The sequence below is a fragment of the Myxine glutinosa genome, chromosome 2 (assembly GCF_964187855.1).
Source record: "Myxine glutinosa chromosome 2, kmMyxGlut1.1, whole genome shotgun sequence".
NCBI lineage: Eukaryota > Metazoa > Chordata > Myxini > Myxiniformes > Myxinidae > Myxine > Myxine glutinosa.
In genome coordinates, this window is record NC_136262.1 from 63,493,639 (window position 1) to 63,514,570 (window position 20,932).

Genomic DNA, 20,932 nt, shown 5'->3' on the forward strand with positions numbered 1-20,932 from the left:
TCTTTTTGCTTGTGTGTATAATAAATCCTGTTATTCCTCCGAACTCTGTCTTCTTCTCTCTTCCTTCTCTTTCGGTCGCTTTAGAGGTTTCCATATTGAATATCTGTGGCGCGACTTTGGCCAACGTTCAGGAAGTCGGGCTAATCGGGGATCCTGTAACGGTCGCGGTTGACAATCCGCTCGGCCCAAAGTAACATCTTGTCCGCGACCCGTAACAATATATATACATATACTGTATATATATATATATACATATATATATATATATATATACATATATATATATATATATATATATATATATATATATATATATATATATACATATATATATATATATATATATATATACATATATATATATATATATATACATATATATATATATATATATATACATATATATATATATATATATATATATATATATACATATATATATATATATATATATACATATATATATATATATACATATATATATATATATATATACATATATATATATATATATATATATATATATATACACAGTCATGTGAAAAAGTAAGTACACCCCATGTAAAGTTTTGACTTTTTCAACATATCTCAACAAACAGCTATTTGATCTTCATTTCAACAATATTGATAAAGGTGATATAATATAACAAATACCATGAAATATTTACATTTTGTAGTCCATTCTATAATTTAAATAAACATAAATGCAAATTTCGCGAGTGGAAAAAGTAAGTACACCCTTGGCTCTAATAGGTGGTTTTGCCCCCTTTGGCAGAAACAACCTCAAGTTGGCGTTTCTTATAACTGTCTACCAGTCTCTGACATCGACTGGGAGAAATTTTTGCCCACTCCTCCTTGCAGAATTCTTTCAGCTGTGCGATGTTTGAGGGGTTTCTTGCATGCACAGCTCGTTTCAAATCCCCCCACAACATCTCGATGGGATTTAGATCCGGGCTTTGACTTGGCCATTCCAGAAACCTCTATTTCTTTCTTTTCAGCCATTCCTTGGTGGATTTACTGGTATGTTTAGGGTCATTGTCATGTTGCAAGGTACACCTTCGGTTGAGCTTCAACTTTCCGACAGATGGCCTCACATTATCCTCAAGCACCCTCTGGTACAATGAAGAATTCATAGTGGATTATATGATGGTGAGCTGCCCAGACCCTGATGCAGCAAAGCTGCCCCAAACCATAATATTTCCACCACCATGCTTTACAGTTGGTATCAGGTTCTTGTGGTCAAATGCTGTCTTTGGTTTTCGCCAAACATGTCTTCTGGTACTGTGGCCAAATAGCTCTACCTTTGACTCATCTGCCCCGAGCACATTGTTCCAGAAGTGCTGGTCTTTGCCTCGGTGTTCATTGGCAAACTTTAGTCTTGCCCTGATGTTCTTTCTGGACAGCAAAGTTTTCCTCCTCGCACACCCCCATGTAGATCAAATTGGTGCAGCCTCTTTCTAATGGTAGACTCGTGCACTTTGACATCAACAGTGGCAAGAGCTACCTGTTGGTCCCATGATGACATTCTGGGGTTCTTCCAGACTTCTTTCAGCATCTTGCGGTCTGCTCTCAGGCTGAACTTGCGAGGACAGCCTGGCCTGAACAAGTTGGCAGTTATTTGGAATCTTCTCCACTTGCAGATTATCTTCTGGACAGTCGAATGAGTGAATTCAAATTGATGGGAGATCATTTCAAATCCCTTCCCAGACTCGTAGGCATCTATAACCTTCTTTCTGAAGGCCTCAGAGAGCTCTTTTGATTGAGGCGTGGTGACGCCGCCCACTTCAACAAAAAAGAGCAAACCAAACTAAATGTCTGAGGTTTAAATAAGACAGGTTCCTCTAAGATCCTCTGTAATGATGTTCTAATCATTTGCAAACGAGCTGGTGCACCTGATTCTAATTTTAGGTATTTGAAGTAGTGATAAATGTAGTGATGTACTTACTTTTTCCACATGCGAAATTTGCATTAATGTTTATTTAAATTATACAATGGACTAGTAAATGTAAATGTTTCATGATATTTGTTATATTATATCACCTTTATCTGTCAATATTGTTGAAATAAAGATCAAATAGCAGTATGTTGAAAAAGTCAAAACTTTACATGGGGTGTACTTACTTTTTCACGTCACTGTGTGTGTGTGTGTATATGTATATTATATATATATATATATATATATATATATATATACATACGTATATATATATACGTATATGTATATACGTATATATATATATATATATATATATATATATACACATACCAATATATATACCAGTCACTATGCGACCTTCATATCATCAGTGGAGATGATGAATCCCCAACAAGGCGAAACCAGGTCGGTAACTGTGAGTTTTGCATGCACTTGTGACAGTATCTGAATTTATAATCCGTGATGACGCACTGCTAGATGGTTCCTCTGGAGCTTTGCAGGCAATGCGGACATGCATGGCGATGACGTCATGCTGTCCGCTTATTAGGTTGGAGAACCAGATTACAGATACCATTATATATATATATATATATATATATATATATATATATATATATATATATATATATATATAAAATCGCTCACAGCGCCGCCAGGGAAGACAGAAACAGCATTTGCCGATCGGCAAGGAAACCCCGACGTCATCTGAACATTTCCGAACGACTAGACTCCGCCCTCCCCAATGACTCCTACCGAGGAGACCACGGTAGGAGTGTGACGTCACACTCTGATGATTGGACAGAGTGTGATGTCAGGGTGGAACATTCGAGAGCTGGAGGACAAAGACGCGGTCTCGCCATTTTTTGGCCTCTTTGTCCTGACATTCGTCTAGGCGGTCGCATTTCCTCTTTGGTCTGGCTTGGTCGTGGGCAGTGGTGCATCTTTGGCTCATGTGCGCTTGTGGAAAGAGACTGAAAAAGAGACGTTCGGGGCAGTCGGCAGCGCGAGAAGGACCTCACGTTGGGACGTCGAGGAGCGTGACTCTGTGCCATTTTGTGCACTCCCCACGCGGTGGTTTGGAGGCGACGAAAGACCAGCAATCCTTACCAGCCATTTGGGGATGCAAAGCTGAGTGCCGGCCGATTACAAAAACATAATTTATTTGGTTTTACTTTCGTTTCCCCCTTGTTTTTATATGAGTCTGAAAGGAGATGTCTCAAATTAGGAAGTCATTTTATTTGGTTTACAATTACTTTTAATAAATTCATTTGTCGAATTTTACTTTTCTTGTCCTGGTTCGTTTCTTTGTTTGTGACGCGGCTCAAGCATCGACACCGACCGGGGGGGTAGTGCCTAGCGGGACGAGTAGCGGACGTGAGTCCCCGGTGAGTTGTGTGCTGCAGGGACCGGAGGGAATCCGTGCTGCCTCGGTCTCACAAGGACCGGCGTGCATGATTCGTGCCTCCGGCCCCCGCACTGTATGGCTGGTGCCGTGCCGTGGCGGCAAAGGCAATCAGCGAGGTTCAAGGGGAAGTAGGAGTTTTCGGAGCCGCGCACCTTGTCGGGTGCGATGCTCCGACAGTGGCCGGCTGGGTCATCGTGCGTGGGACTGCGGGGCCCCGTGCCGGGATGGAGCCCTGTACCTCGGCCCATCCATACCTCCCCCCTTGGATAAAAAATGCCAGACGGACACCGCATACAGGTGACCAACCACCCGAATGGATCGCTCGGCCCTTCGCGGCCGAGCCGTGACAATGAACATCCAGATGGAGAGGCTCATAGTGTAGCGGACTGATGGGAGTAGTGTACCCCCACATGGTGGAATGGTAGTGTAACCATTCCTCACACGGCGGGGCCCATGAGCACTAGTTTAGGGGGATGGCAGTGTTAGGCCCATGGAGGTACCAGCAATGGTTGCCTCCATAGGGCACCAAAGCTAGCCGAGGGAGGGATAGGATAATGTTAGGGATCTAGAAGACTGTAGATACATGAGATTTAAGTAGTGACACCTGTACTGTAGAGGGGACGTAGGTAGCTCAGATGGTTGATAATAAAACAGGGAGTGCATAGTGTAAAGGGACGACGGGGAAGCACGAGTTTAAGGGGAAATCAGGTAGATAGATGATGCTATGTGCTTGGTGAGGAATTGTGTGAGAATAAAAGGAATTGTGTTTGAGGTGTGTGAGCACAAATGGTGTGCAAGAAAAATTGTGTGCGAGATAAGTGGTGTGCAATGCTTGGTGTGGAATAAAAGGTGTGGAATGCATGGTGCGAAGGAGTGAATGGGGGAGGAGTGGAACCCATTCACGGAAGCCCGGGGGGTGGGGGGGGGGGGGGTAGTGTAAAGCCAGGTAGAGGGCATAGGTAAATTTGTATGGATATTGACACCTGTGGTGCGGGTAGAGGAAAAGTAGTGTTTTGTTGGGTGCATGAATCAGTGACATGGCTGGGCGTGTGGCATAATTGGTGCGTATAGTTATTGGGGCACGCCGCCACTGGTAGTTTGGCCAGGTGAGGCCGTAGGTAGACTCTGGGAGCCGGTTAGGGTAGTTGTGAGTGGGGCCCGAGGATCCCAGGAGAGGACCCGGGTTGCCCAATGCCAAGGTGGGCACAGAGGGGGTAAAGAGCCAGGGCGGGCCTTCCCCGATTTGGTAGTCACAAGGAGCAGGTAAGCTCGGGTGGCGGCTTCAGTGGCGAAGGTGCGCAGGTGGGTAGACCTGCTGGTAGGGCCACACGACCCAGCCCCGAAATTGTGTGAGGGCACAGCGAGAAAATTTGCGGGAGTGAGACCCAAATTCAGAGGGCACCGCAGTGTGGGCAATGGGAATTCGGGTTCTTAGAACCACATAGTTTAAAGAGGCCGATTGGCAGGGTACGACCCCGGGTAGTTTAGATGTGTAATGTCATTAGTGTAGTTAGGAATTGAGAAATCCCTTCGCACCATCCACATCCAGTCACCGAGGAGGACGAGCTCCACACCGAGGCTCTGTAAACTGATTGAGCAGCGAGACGCATCATGACGTGATGAGACATTGTTGTTTGTTCCATCCCTTCCTTCTTGGGAGGGATTGGGAGACGAATTTGGAATTAGAGGGGGATATGGGAGACAAGGCGTAGAGATGGATTGTAAAAACAAGGGGGGCTAGGGTAGTGTAGCCAACTGTGGGGGGTACAGGCGGTTAGGGACGAGTCTGCTCTGCTCGCTTTTCCGCGTTCCTCACGCCGCACCACCTTGTTTTTCTTTGTGCCACTGTGTGCTTTCCGCTTGCTTGTTGTGCCTTGTCTCTCCCCCCGCCCCAGGACTATTTTGGAGGTCGAACTGTGCAGCACTATCGACTTGTGCAGCATCCCTTCTGCACCTCGCTGCCATGTCCTTTTGCTGCACACTTGTTGCAACTGTGCAGCCAACCTGTGCAGCACTTTGCTGCCAAACCACTTTGCTGCACCTTGTTACACCCATTATGGACCACAAGCCTTGTGGCCTTGCACCTCTGCTGTGCAGCATCTTGCTGCAAAATCATCTGGCAACTTCGGACCACTTGTTTGAGTGGCATTGATGCCACGCAGTTGGACCACATGGGAGTGGCCCTGCCTGGCAAGGAGAAATAAAAAGCATTTTGTTTATTATTGTGTGCTAGGGACGAGAAGTTCTGCAAGTCAGTTGGTCCCGATGCTTCAAATGACCTGTATGCTGGTCAGGGTCCAGCCGGTTTGATAGATGCACACGGAAGAAGCAAGATGCAAGAAGCAAGCAGCAATGCCATTTATGAGTGTGTTTTATTGTGTTTTCTCTCCCCTCCAATCTTCTCTTCCAAAAAGAACAGGTCCTGGGTCATAGAATTGTAAATATACGTGCTTGTAAATATAAGAATGCTGCCCACCAGCTATGTGTTTAGTTTGAAAATTCTGGAAATACTCGGGTAGTTGTGGGCGTGAAACTGTTAGGTAGCTGCTCAACGCAATAGGAGGGACATATCTAGTGCTAAAACTGTCGCACACATAGGTCAGAGTAAATGCTAGCGGGGAACCACACCTATGAGTCACATTTAAAAGTAAGGTTAATTTTGCATGTCAGGCTCTACCGGTCGTTCCATTGGTGGGTTCGACTCGGGACGAGTCTGACGAGAGAGGGTGTAGTCTTGTGGTTTTGGAATAAAGGATAATCCCCCTCGTAGGTAGATGCACCACAACATGAAGCCTCGCGATAGTTCAGTTATTTCTTAGTGAATGTAAGCGTGGTCCTTTCCTGTGTTTAGTTTTGCATTGAGCAGGCCCGTGCGTAGGGCGGTTCTTTTGGCGATAGCATGCCACGTGGCAGGCCTGAACAAGTCTACCGAGGCCGAAGGGAGGCGCTGCAGGAGGAGTGGCCGGTAAGGAATGAGCCGCCAATCAGGGCTTGAGGGGAGTGGCTAACCACGACGACCAGAGGCGGGGTTTGAAACATTCGAGTGAGACTCTGGGGCGGAGCGATAAAACCCTGCTCCGAACCCCCCCCCCCCCCTCCCAGAGCAGTTGAGTAAGATCAGAGGTCAGTGAGCATTGTGTGCACCTGAGTCAGAGCCGGAGAGTATCGTGAGTTCAAGTGCTGAGTTACAGTTCTCTGTGAGACGAGTTCAAGCCCCTGTGAAAGTGATTGGAGTTGGGTTGAGCTTGAGCACGCACGGAACGCGCCGCCGAACGAGGGCATTGAATTGCGGTGATCGAGATTGAACACGAACTTTCCCCGTGCCCTGCGCTCTGCGCTGTATTAATCGCGCGCTCGAGAGGACGACCCGTGCCGGGCCACAGACGCGTGATTTCCTCCTGCCTGCCTTCGCCTGCCTACGTGCCGTGAACATCGGAGAGTCACGCCGGGTGAGCTGCCCCGGAGCGACTGACGGCAAAGCGCGTTTGGCGCGCGAACATTCTTCCTCTATTTCCCTGTGTGTGAGTGGGCCCTTCGTCTGGAAAAATAAGGTAACATTGTTAAGCTTCTGCTCTGTGTCCCCTTTCCTTCTGCAAATCATTGTACAGTGTAAATAAATCGTTGTCTTCCACTGATTTGACCGTCCTGTCCCTTCCATCAATTGGCTTCGCATGGTACGAATAGAACCGCTCGAATCGGGTTCCAGAAAAGTAACAGTACAAGTCACGTGATACGCATACCGCTCGGGCGTACTTGATTAAGCGTGGCTTGTGCGAGGTTCGGTCCCCGCTTTCGTGGCAGCGTGGGTTAAAGGTACGTGCGAATTTGTCCCGATACCCTTTTTCACGTTTGCTCCGGAAGTGGCGATTCGGCCTCGCGGACCCGAAGACCCAGGGGGAAAAAAGGGGTTTAATCCCCCCTGTGTAACGGAAACGGGCTTCGGGAGATCCGCAACAATATATATATATATATTATATATATATATATATATATAATATATATATACTAGCGGGGTCACCCGTGGGAATCCCACGGGCATGGATGTGTGTGACATTTCGACATATTGAGTTATATGCTGCACATTCATTTTTACAAAATGGTTACTGGCAAGTCATCAGATCCAGAAATGGTGTGAATTTAGTTATTTCACATAATATGTGACCCCTCACTCCTCTCCACCTGACACTCTCCTGTCTCCACCTGACACTCTCCTGTCTCCACCTGACACTCTCCTCTCTCCACCTAGCACTCCTCTCCTCTCCAAACCCTCACATCCCTCTCCTTTCCAATCCCTCACCTCTCCAATCCCTCACACTCCTCTCCTCTCCAATCCTTCACACGCCTCTCCAATCGCGCCTCACACTCCTCTCCAATCGCGCCTCACACTCCTCTCCAATCGCGCCTCACACTCCTCTCCAATCGTGCCTCACACTCCTCTCCAATCGTGCCTCACACTCCCCTCCAATCACTCCTCTCCAATCGTGCCTCACACTCCTCTCCAATCACGCCTCACACTCCTCTCCAATCGTGCCTCACACTCCTCTCCAATCGCGCCTCACACTCCTCTCCAATCGCGCCTCACTCGCCTCTCCAATCGGCTTTCCCCGTCTCGTTTCTCTCCTTTTTCTCCCGTCTCGTTCTTTTTCTTGCTCCAAATCGGCCCGTCGGAATCGGAAATCGGCCCGTCTCGCCCGTCGGCCCGTCGGAATCGGAAATCGGCCCGTCTTGCTTTTGTGCTTGTGCGTAAATAAATTGTGTTCATGACACCATTTCTGGTGTTGGGCTAGCGGCTAGGGTGCCGGCTTAGGATCCTGGGTTCGAATCTCGGTCGATCGCCGAATTAATGCCAGGGGGGTTGACTCAGCCTGTCATCCTTCCGAGGTCGGCTAATTGAGTACCAGTTCACTGGTAATTCCCTGTTTGTCGTTGAAGGCGGCAAAAAGGGTTGGCGTCAGGAAGGGCATCCGGCCGTAAAACATTGCTTCAAAAAGGGGACAAAAAAACAACAACTACCACGGTCCCCGAAAAGGCCAACCCCCGCTTTGCGGGGAAAAATGGCCTCTAAACGGTGGTTTTTACACCATTTCTGGATCTGATGACTTGCCAGTAACCATTTTGTAAAAATGAATGTGCAGCATCTAACTCAATATGTCGAAATGTCACACACATCCATGCCCGTGGGATTCCCACGGGTGACCCCGCAAGTTTGCATTGACGTTCGTCGATGGACTCGTTCGCCCGTCTCATTCGTTTTCTTGCTGCATCCTGTTCAAGTCTGCGTTCTTCATCGATCGTCTCATTCATTTTGGAAATAGAAGTTTCCACGCAGCGCATGAATTGTCACGATCCTCAAGAGGAATTTGTCTCGTAATCATCAAATGATAAATGGCAAGTAAATTATATTGTGGAAAATTAAAGATTTCAAATAAACCTATTTAAAGTGTATTCGCACATAACTAATTTTAAAAAACGAAGAAATATCTCTCGGTAATTTCCTGAAACATATTTTACTTCCGGCTAATAATGTTGAATTAAATAAAAACGAAGAAATATATGTCGGCATCATTGTTGACGTTTTTGTGACGACTGTCATCAAACGAAAAAGTAATATATCTTAACGGAAAAGCAAAAGCGAATTTTTAATATATATCGACACGTTGCCGTCGGTGTCATGTTGGGCGGTGTATGATACACCATGACGCGATTTTTAAAAATATATCTCTGCATTTTCCCGCGTGTGTGGAATGTTCTCAATTATTGCTGACACCGAGTCCAAAACCATCGATAAAAATGAAATCATATGGTGAGTTAGATTGGAGATAAAGGCGTGAGAGAGACTCAATGGCCTTGAAGTTGAAGTTACAGGCGTTTGAGAATTCATTTCGTTCTATAAACGGCAACTTTCATTGGATTTCCTTCCCGTTTTTTTTCAACCGAGTCGAAAACTATGTTAGCGACTGTGAAAAATGAAATGATATATCGAATTTTTAATATGTATCGACACGTTGCCGTCGGTGTCATGTTAGGCGGTGTATGATACACCATGACGCGATTTAAAAAAATATATCTGCATTTTCCCGCGTGTGTGGAATGTTCTCAATTATTGCTGACACCGACTCTAAAACCATCGATAAAAATGAAATCATATGGTGAGTTAGATTGGAGATAAAGGCGTGAGAGAGACTCAATGGCCTTGAAGTTACAGGCATTTGAGAATTCATTTCGTTCTATAAACGGCAACTTTCATCGGATTTTCTTCTCGTTTTTTTTCAACCGAGTCTAAAACTATGTTAGCGACTGTGAAAAATGAAATGATATATCGAATTTAAAATAGATATCGACACATTGCCGTCGGTGTCATGTTGGGCGGTGTATGATACACCATGACGCGATTTTAAAAAATATATCTCTGCATTTTCCCGCGTGTGTGGAATGTTTGTGGAAAATTAAAGATTTCAAATAAACCTATTTAAAGTGTATGCGCACATAACTAATAAAAAAAACGAAGAAATATCTCTCGGTAATTTCCTGAAACATATTTTACTTCCGGCTAATATGTTGAATGAAATAAAAACGAAGAAATATATGTCGGCATCATTGTTGACGTTTTTGTGACGACTATCATTAAACGAAATAGTAATATATCATAACGGAAAAGCAAAAGCGAATTTTTAAGATATATAGACACGTTGCCGTCGGTGTCATGTTGGGCGGTGTATGATACACCATGACGCGATTTTAAAAAATATATCTCTGCATTTTCCCGCGTGTGTGGATTGTTCTCAATTATTGCTGACACCGAGTCTAAAAGTAAAACCATCGATAAAAATGAAATCATACGGTGAGTTAGATTGGAGATAAAGGCGTGAGAGAGACTCAATGGCCTTGAAGTTACAGGCCTTTGAGAATTCATTTCGTTCTATAAACGGCAACTTTCATCGGATTTTCTTCCCGTTTTTTTTCAACCGAGTCTAAAACTATGTTAGCGACTGTGAAAAATGAAATGATTTATCGGATTTGATTTGAAATAAAACTGGGGGAGAGCAAGACACCACGGGCCTACAAAACAGGACTCAAAGCTATGCGAGTTAATAAAATGGTGGATATTTGTTTATAGCCACTCCCAGAATGGGTGGAGCTATGGGTGGAGCTACTCTGCAAACCGAGTAAGCCACACCCCGGACAGACACCCAACAGATAGACAGACAGACAGACAGAATCATCTACGGCTATTATAATATAGATATTATATATATATATATATATAATATATATATATATATTATATATATATATATATATAATATATATATATATATTATATATATATATATATATAATATATATATATATATTATATATATATATATATATATATATATATATATATATATATATATATATATATATATATATATATATATATATATACTGTGGACGGATTCAGATGAAATTTGGTGGATAGGTTGGGTGTGCGACAAAGAAGAATTGTGTGGATGCAGATCCGGCGTATCAGTGAGATTCAAAGTGTAAACTGTTCAGCCTGACAGAGGTATGCCTCTACCGAGTGTGGTTATAGTTATTATTAATTCTTATTACTATCCTAGAGGCCAGCGATTTATTATGTATGCATGGGGGGGTTGGAGGCAAGAGGGGGTGAGGTTGGGTCATGTGGGGGATGGGGGTCAAGATTTGCACCATATATATTGTCGCGTTGCCGGGGATTAAGATCCCCAGTGACGGATGGCCGACCGAGCTTTAACTCCGAGGCGTATACCCAAAACTATGGCGAAAGTGATAGGCGCGGGGTGGAGGGGAGCAAAGGCTTACCTGTACGGAGTTCACTGGGCTTTCTCGAACCCAGCACGGTTAAACAAGACAGAACACAAGGTATTGAAAATGCAGCAAATAAGGGTTTAATGAAAATAATGCAGGCAACAAAAATGAAAGCACAGTAAAGTAAAATTCCGAAATGAGGAACCCTCCATTCAGACTCGTATGCAGACACAGGGAGAAATAAATGAAATAAAAAGTGGTGTTGTGCGTTGGCCGGTACTCAGTTCTGGTCTCCTCAAACAGCCCTCGAACCCTGATGGTCGTCGACTGGGTCCCAGGCCCTGCACGGAAAGATGCCCGAGGGCGCCCAGCCGGTCCGTGTGAGGCAGCCAAAATCCCTCCTCCTCCGATGGCCCAGGAAGAGAGAGAACAATGGCGTGACCACTTGCACCAAACCAAACCAGCACGAGAGAGCATAAATTGTGACCGCTGGTCACAAACCGCAGGACAGAGAGAGAGAAAGAGTAGTGCGACCGCTCATACCAAGAGCCCGGATGAATAGAGCAAAATGGCGGACGCTTCGCCTTTTCTTTTCCCCATTCTAGAAAGTTCCATCTGACGTCACGCTTGCTCCAATCACCAAGCGCCATCGAATCGTCCCAACCAATCATCCTTCGGGGTGTGGCCTCATGGCCATTCTTGGTGCCCATCGAGAAGGTTTGGTTGGGCGAGGTCGTAGTGTCTGGGTAATGTCGGCGATTATGCTGTTTTCATTATGTGCCCAGGTCACGGCTAGAAGAGTGTGGTTTTATAAGAACAAAGGGAAGAATCACAGGGGCATTTACACACTGGGAATTTATCCTTATGCCATACATAATTAGCATAGCTCCACCCCTCACATGGACACACATACGCTTGCACGGACATCCGGCCCTAACTTAAATACATGAAGGTTTAGTCTTCATGACATTCGGAGCATGCTACTCTGTACAATTCTATCTGGACTAAGGTATTTCATTACTAACCCCACACACGTAACAATATGTACTGAAAGGATGATCCATTATTGCTGTTAATGCTATTATTATTACTGTTGTTAATATTTAATAATGAAGGCCTGGTGGTGCTTTAATGGTTAAGGTGCTTGGTTTACGCCGTTCAAACCCCTGTCATACCAAAATAACACCAGGTGGTTTGACTCAGCTTGTACCTGTCAACCTTCTTATGTCAGCAAAATGAGTACCCAGCCTACCTGGAAAAGTGAGCCGGTCAAGTATCCTTTGTTGAAAATTTTAACATCTAATAAAGTGAGTGCAATCACCCAGGCCGAATGGCCAGTTTAAAGTCCACTTATGAATAGCGTTGTACTCCAAGAAACTGAACTCCATTTGATGGGGACATTTACATGTCTGTTGGAAATAATGTCAGCTGGAATTCAACCAACAGGAAGGTTCAAAATGAACAACTTAGAAGCTCAGAAACCGTTAAGTGGACCAAATCTGCAAACACCCATTGGTCATGTTTTCCAATGCAAGAACTCTTCTAATGAGATCGAAGCTTTAACCATCCATCTCTTTTGAGAGACCATAGTACAAATACCCCCCTGTGAAAAGGACCCATTTTGAGTGGCAATCGATCCTATTACGTGGTCACTTTGTCTTAACAAAAATGGATGACCCCATAAGGCAGGTATTACTGTCCAATTTTCTTTTTTTTAAACCTCTATCTTGGTATGGGAAAATTGGACAGCCTTAATAGACAAAACTTCATGTTCGGTTTCAGCAACTATGATCTTTGTATTCAGTGCAATACACTCTTAACAGCACATCTCTCAAAACATCTGCTGCATAAACGTTGGTGTGTGTCCTTCCCTTGGGATGCGCCATTATGTCAGGGCTGTGTGATGCTGATGCTGCAATGGCATCAGAACACAATATTAGGAGTTAATTCTTCAGGGCCATCTATTTATTACCCTCGCCTGAGGAGAGGGTATTGCATTCGAGTCCGTTTAACTGTTTGTCTGTTTGTTTGTCTGTCTGTTTGTCCGCACAGAATAAATATGATTTTCTCTGCAACCGTTGGTCGATTGACAGGAAATTTTCACCATAGGTGCAATTCCACCTGTATAATTTTTTAATGACAATTATGACATAGGTCACGTGGTTCGGCCGCCATCTTGGAAAAACGGAAACATTTTGCACCGCTATCTATCCGAAAGCGATGAATAGAAAAAAATTGAGACATGGCTCATTGTAAAGAACTCCCCATTGGGAATAAAATATGTTAATGATGATGTCATAGGTGCCTTCATTATGACGTCATAATTCGACAAGTACAAAACTTCATCCGATCAAGATGAAATTTCTTGAGCATAATCTAGGAATAAATTAGTGGATAAAACTAATAATGATGACGTCATCGGTCACGTGGTTTGACCGCCATATTTGTTTTAACACAAAAGCCTTAAAAAAAACACTGAAAATACATCCTGGCAAGGGTTTGCAATCTCTGATTGCTCTTTCTAGTTACCCTCGCCAGAGGAGGGGGTATTGCATTTGAGTCCGTTTGTTTGTCTGTTGGTTTGTTTGTTTGTCCGCACAGAATAAATATGATTTTCTCTGCAACAGTTGGTCTGATTGACAGGAAAGTTTCACCATAGGTGCAACTCCACCTGTATAATTTTTTAAATGATAATTATGACGTAATAGGTCACGTGGTTCGGCCGCCATCTTTGAAAAACCGAAAAACTTTGCACCTCTTTATCTCCGAAAGCGCTGAATAGAAAAAATTGAAACATGGCTCATCTATCTATAATTCCAGTAATCTCTGTGTGTGTGTGTGTGTGTGTGTGTGTGTGTGTGTGTTTGTCTGTGACCGCTGTTTCTCGACAACCACGGGTCCGATATACTTGAAACTTGCCAGGTATATTGCTGGGGACCTGAGGATGTGCCTTTTCAAGGTTTCATATTAATCGGAGAAGTAGTTACCGAGCTATGGCGATTTAGCCGTTCGCCGTTCGCTTTGGCTTTGCGAATGGACCAAACCATTTCATGTAAATAGAGGGGGGGGGGGGGGGGTTCTGTGGTCGTTACTGCCACGCGGTTTGGAATGTTTTTCCGAACGGGCACCCACGTACGGGCACGTCCTAGTTGTAAAGAATTCTCCATGGAAAATAAAATATGTTAATGACGATGTCATCGGTGCCTCCATTATGACGTCATAATTCGACAACTACAAAACTTCATCCAATCAAGATGAAATTTCTTGAGCACCATGTCGGCATAAACTGGTGGAGAAACAAAATAATGATAACGTCATCGGTCACGTAGTTCGGCCGCCATCTTGGAAAAACCGAAAAACTTTGCAACTCTATATCTCCGAAAGTGCTGAATATAAAAAATTGAGACATGGCTCATTGTAAAGAACTCTCCATGGGGAATAAAATATGTGAATGATGATGTCATGCCTCTATTATGACGTCATAATTCGACAAGTACAAAACTTCATCCGATCAAGATGAAATTTCTTGAGCATAATCTAGGAATAAATTAGTTTCGAAAAAAAATAATAATGATGACGTCATCGGTGACGTGGTTCGGCCGCCATATTTGTTTTAACACAAAAGCCTTCAAAACTACAGAAAATACATCCTGGCAAGGGTTTGCAATCTCTGATTGCTCTTTTTGTCCCCCGTCGCACCGCAGAGCGAAAGGGGGACTATGGTTTTCCCCTCTGTCCATGTGTCCGTCCGTCCGTCTGTGCATGAGTGCATGCGTGCGTATGTGCATGCATGCGTAAGCGAAGGACCGCATTCGAATTTGGTGTGTGGGTGCAACCCACGTCAAAATCCAAGATAGCCGCCGCCAAGTATGTCTGATGCCATGTATGTCTGAACCTTGTTAGCAGAATATCTTGAAAAATAAGTGAAGTACCAACTTCTAATCTGGTGTGTGGGTGTACCTAGGCATAAGGAAGAACGCTATTGAAAATTGGGTCGCCACGTCAAAATACCAGATGGCCGCCACCATATAAATATCTGAACCTTGTGAGCGAAATATCTTGAAAAATAAACGAACTACTAACTTCTAATCTGGTGTGTGGGTGTATCTACGCATAAGGGAGAATGCTATTGAAAATTGGGTCGCCACGTCAAAATCCAAGATGGCTGCCTTGCGTCTTCCACTTTGTCAACTCGCATCACTTCACCGACGGGGGACCTAGGCGTAATGATTGTTCTTGTTACATATGCAGAGGGGCCGGTTGCATCATACTTTTAGAGATATAAAGTACTCTATTATTCTGTGGGAAGGCAACCATCGTGAGAAGGTCAGTGTTGGTAGAGGAGTAGCGCTTTGTCACGTCCACTTTCCACCGGTACTCCAAAGGCCATCGTCTGGCCATCGACCAGGCAGTTTCCCAGCCCATCCCCATGAGACACTGATCAAGCAGCTGCAAGCACAAGGCACGTTGTCGGCCCATTTTCCTCCTCCACTGATGAGGCTCCCTCACTGAGATAATCTGGTGAACAGGATCAACATCTTACTATAATTCACCAAATGTCCGTCTGTCTGTTCGAAGGTACCGTAAAAACTGCTGAACCGATCTCAACGATATTTTGGGTGGATAATCCTGGGATCTCCAGGAGTAAAATAGGCTATTTAGTTTTCCCAATTTCAGCTTTAGTCTCCAGCATTCTCAGGTTTGGACTCACGCATAACATTCGCGTTCGCATAACGTTCATTGTTCTCATTGTGACGATGTTGTGACGATGTATGTGTCCACAGTCGTGTTTGACGTGATGGGGTGAATGTAATTTCGTAATGTTTTTCGTTTCGTAATCCTTTAATGAACGTTTAATGTTTAATGAACGTTTAATGCCCTTCGATGTCCGGGGCCGCACGCACGCTACACTGGACGGGCCGGCGTGTACCTTGCCCTTCACCGTCAGGCTCGGGTAAACCGCTGAGCCCCATCCGTGATGGGGACTGGGGCTTGAGGCAGTGTCCCACGAACGAGGAATTCCCAATAAGCACGAGTCATCAGCTCGCGTTGATTAAGTCCCTGCCCATTGTACACACCGCCCGTCGCTACTACCGATCGGACGGTTTGATGAGATCCTCGGATCAGCCCCTACACGGGCCATTCTCGGCTCGTGCCGGTGCACCGAAAAGATGAGCGAACTTGACTGTCTAGAGGAAGTAAAAGTCGTAACAGGGTTTCCGTAGGTGAACCTGCGGAAGGATCATTATCGGGACAACATGAGAGCAAGCGAGATGCGAGACGTACGTGGTACGTGATCGTCCATGTACTGTTTAGCCATGTACTGTTTAGATTTTGATGATTTGCGTGTGATATGATTCAACGGATGTTTATATGAATCGTTTAAATTCGATTCCATATTATTCAATCCAGAAATAACACACACTCGGTATTTTTTTATAAATAAAAAGCCTTCAATTTCTGATATTTTACCTTTTAATTTGGGCTTCCCAATTGAAGCCCTGCCCGTAGGGCGGGTACTGTTGCTAGTCAGGAAAATGAGTGATTGAGAGCCTGGATCTTAGTCTTGACCCAGGAGACCCATAATGCCAATGACTTATCATTCAGCATCTGGAGGGTCCCCATAAGGATGTACAGATCTTGACAAAGATTTGCAAAGATGACTGCATCATTTACAAAATCAAGATCAGTGATCTTGACACTCCCAAACGATGCACCATAGCTAGATCTCTCCAACATCCTCCCCAGAATCCAGTCCATACAAGCACTGAAAAGTGTGGAAGCCAGTACACACCCCTGATGAACTCCACTAACAACTGGAAATGCGTAAGATATGGATCAACCACTCATAACAGCACTGTCAGTGAATGAATGAATGAATGAATGATCGTTTTAAGGCCATTTCTCCGCTAGAGCGGGGGTTAGCCTTGCGGGCCCCATGACAATCATGGTTCCCTGTTTGAGGCAATGTTTTTATGGCCGGATGCCCTTCCTGACCCCAACCCTTGGTCGCCTCTTACGATGCGCAGGGATACGGTGTACCTATTCGAAATCGGGGTAAACACCGTGATCATTCATCCCAGCAAGCTGGTACTCTATTTGCCGACCTCGGAAGGATGACAGGCTGAGTCAACCCCCCTGGCGTTAATTCAGCGATCGACCGGGATTCGAACCCAGGATCCTAGGTTCCCAAGCCGGCACCCTAGACCGGGATTCGAACCCAGGATCCTAGGTTCCCAAGCCGGCACCCTAACCGCTAAGCCAACACCAGGCTCACTAGTACTGTCAGTACCAGAGTATATTCAGAAATCAGATCAATCAGCTTTGGTGGTACCCCACAAAGACCGATGATCCTCCAGAGGGCATCCCAATTCACTAAATCAAAGGCTTTATGGAGATCAACATAGGCTGCAAGCAGACCTTGCTAAAACTCTCGTCTGCATAATGTGAGTACCCAAAGAGCAAGGAGAGATCAATCGTTGACCTCTTTGGTGTAAATCCAGTTGACCTCTCTGGGCCCTGGTGCTCAAGCAGATGATGGCAAACTCCATCAATAATTATCCGAGCAAAGACCTTGCCTTCATTAATTCATTAATTCTTCATTAATTCAATTAATTAATGAATTAATTAATGAAATTAATATCATTAATTCATTCACTGAGAGCATCATCACCCCTCGGTAGTTGTTGCAGTCCTGGCAATCACCCTTCCCTTTCTAGAGAGTGACAACAAGGCCCCTCTTCCAGTCAGTTGGAATGATGCCTCAGCTCCAAACAGAGCACAGACTGTATGACATAAAACAAGTACAGCATTGCTATTTCCACCAACCTTGACAAGTGCAGCACGGATGCCACAAATCCCAGGAGCTTTGCCCCCTTTCAAGTTGTGCACCACAGCCTGTGTTTCCAAAAATAAAAGTGGTTCACAGTTGATTGGAGGGTCAGCCATAGGGGTAATAACACCCTTGCCATCAAGCTCAACAGCTGGTGGGTCAGCCTTGTACAGCCGCTTAAAGTAACTGACCCAGCAGGCTTTCACTTCAGTCCTCTGTCAAGAGCCCACCACCCTCCACTCTAGCTGCAGTGCACTGAGGAGCAGGCTTGGAGGAATGCAATGCACAGTTTCCTCTGTAAGCAGGAAGAGAATCGCTTAACCACAGGTGATGCTCTACCCTTTCACAGATTCCTCTCATTTAGGCCTCCTTGTCTGCCCTCCCTCAGTGACCGTACAGTTTTATGCCTCAGCTCCCTGAACAGCTCAGTTCGACCATCAACCCTGGCCCTTTGACACTGGTCAATGGTATCCAGTGTCCCTTGGGAGACAAAGTCCCTCTACGCCCGACAGTGGGTTCCAGGACATTCACAGCAACATCAAGGATGGTAGACTTTAGGCACTCCATAACTCTTCAGGATCTCCTGAAACACCCATATCCCCTGGACCCCACTCAACTTGTTTGGAGAGGGGATAATGGGGTTCGAATCTCTGCCATAGTTCCATGCATAATACATAGTTGACCCCTTATAAAACATCTGGATAATTGGACTTTGGAGAGATGTTCATGCAGTTTCCTGATCGCACTCAAGAGATAGTAGCTTTTAAAAGGCAGCAAATCTATTTTTGCAAAACTCTTGTTTTTTGTGTCTTTACAACAGACAGCGGGTGATCATTTCAAATGCTTGTTTCATATGCAGATATTACTGCACACTTACGACTACCTGCATGGAAAGGCCAATCCTTAGGTAACTGAACGGCACACATATATATCCTGAATCATGTCCACAAATCTTCCTGTTGATACGGCACAATATCGAGATAGAGATCGGGATCGGAATGGAGATGGAGATTGAGAAAGAGCAGACAAAAGTGTGTTGACGATAATAAAGACAAATAACCCGAAATCATGCCATTAATAAAAATGTGCCAGATCCAAAAAAGCAATAAATTGACCTCAAAGCCTTCCGCAAACCCTTCTGGTATCAGTAGGAACCTTATTTCAAATGTCATCGCATGATGTTCATTACTTAGCTAATGCGGAGCATCCACTTGACGCGTTGTAAGCATAATTGCATCTCTTAATGGGCCTCGACAAAGTTGTGGAAATTGGAAACATAATTTTTTTGCCCTGCAATTACTATTTCCATAGAGGTCAGGGCTCATAAAAGGGCAAAATGACAGAGGATGGGAGACAAGGACACTGAAAATGGAGTAGAAAGGAACAGGCAGACAAGGGACAGATACATGGACAAAGTAGAGTGAAGCAGGCAGGACAATAGGAATTGATGCGCAGCAGCAAAGGCAAGATAGCAAAAAGGGACACAGGTGTACAGCGAAGCATGGCAGCAGATAGGTGGAAGAAAGGCACCCAAACAAGTGGCTCAGAAAACATACATAGTAAAGGCAGACAGAGTTTCATTTGGACAGAGGGGAAGGGTCAAGAAGGAGAGAAAATAGGATCATGGGTAGGCATGCGAGACAACACATTGAAGGATGGCTCACTAAGTTAAAAGTCTACAAGGAATAAAATAATTCTGACAGACTAGGAGAGGAGACTTCATGTGCCTTAACTGACGATGAGTGCATCATGGATAGCAAAATAACACAAGATTCAGTTTCAAGCATCAATATTCCGAATCGCCACAAAAACGAACCCATCATACATGGCCTTCAATTTGTGCTGATAGTTTATTTAATTACGCGTTTGGTGGTGAATGAAAGAGTTTCCTTCTTTGCCTACAGACTGAAACCCACGCACATCTTTGTTTACACAATTTCCTCATCTTTCATTCCCAAAATTAGCGCTTGCTAGATCTGATAGCAAAACATCCGAAAGGCAGGAAAAATCATTGCATTCGACGAAGTTTTTTTTTTTTTTTTGGATACAAGATCGAGGCTCGTGAAAGAGCTAACATTAATCACACAGAAAGACAAACCGACACATAAAACATATAACATGGGGAGCGGTAGACAAGATGGGGAGAGAGAGGGGGAAGGACACAAACACAACATTTGAGAGCAGGGACATAAATACAGTTACGACAAAAAATACAATTGTAAACAATTACTTAACTTCGAGCGTTCGTGAAGATCGTGGAACAGCTTCGAAAAACCGTGACCGCCCCGACAAGATCTCGCGAGATCTCGAAGTTAACATTGTAACTCCCTCTCGGTGCTCCCACCCAATCCCAAAGTATAAATAGGGTAAAAACACCAATAAGGTAACACAGGCAGTCAAGAAAATACTGAAAACATCAATCGGGGATGACGTAATTTAATGAGTCTTCCATTGCTGAAAGTCATGAGGTTTGGTAGAATTGTCTAGACTCTAGAGGTATGCGGACCATCTGGTGGTTTGGAATGAAGAGCGAGACATCAATTGGTGTGCTATTCCTTAGAAGGAGGTTAAGTTGGAGGACCGGTCTCCCAGCCGTGGTCTTTGGTGGACCTCAAAGATCGCACAGTGTACTTTGCAAAAAGTAGGTGGGGTATCTCCAGGACCCTGAACTAATAAAAAATTCCTGCCAAAAACACCTTCAATCGAATATCAGGAATTGAGACACAAACGTTCCCACAAGAGAATGGACAGAATTCGAGCCGTTAAGTAGTAGTCGTAGCAGTAGTAATGGTAGTCGGGGCATAAAGTCACAAATTTGGCGTGAATTTATTTTCGGATAAGGATCTGGCTTTAAAACATCACAAAGTTTAGGGAAAATATAACGGGAGATCGCCATGGACGTCATATCAGAGTCAGCGTGCAATGTACATACACATGGTTTTGTAAAAGTTTGCAGCAATACAATTTCTGGGCTGACAAGATC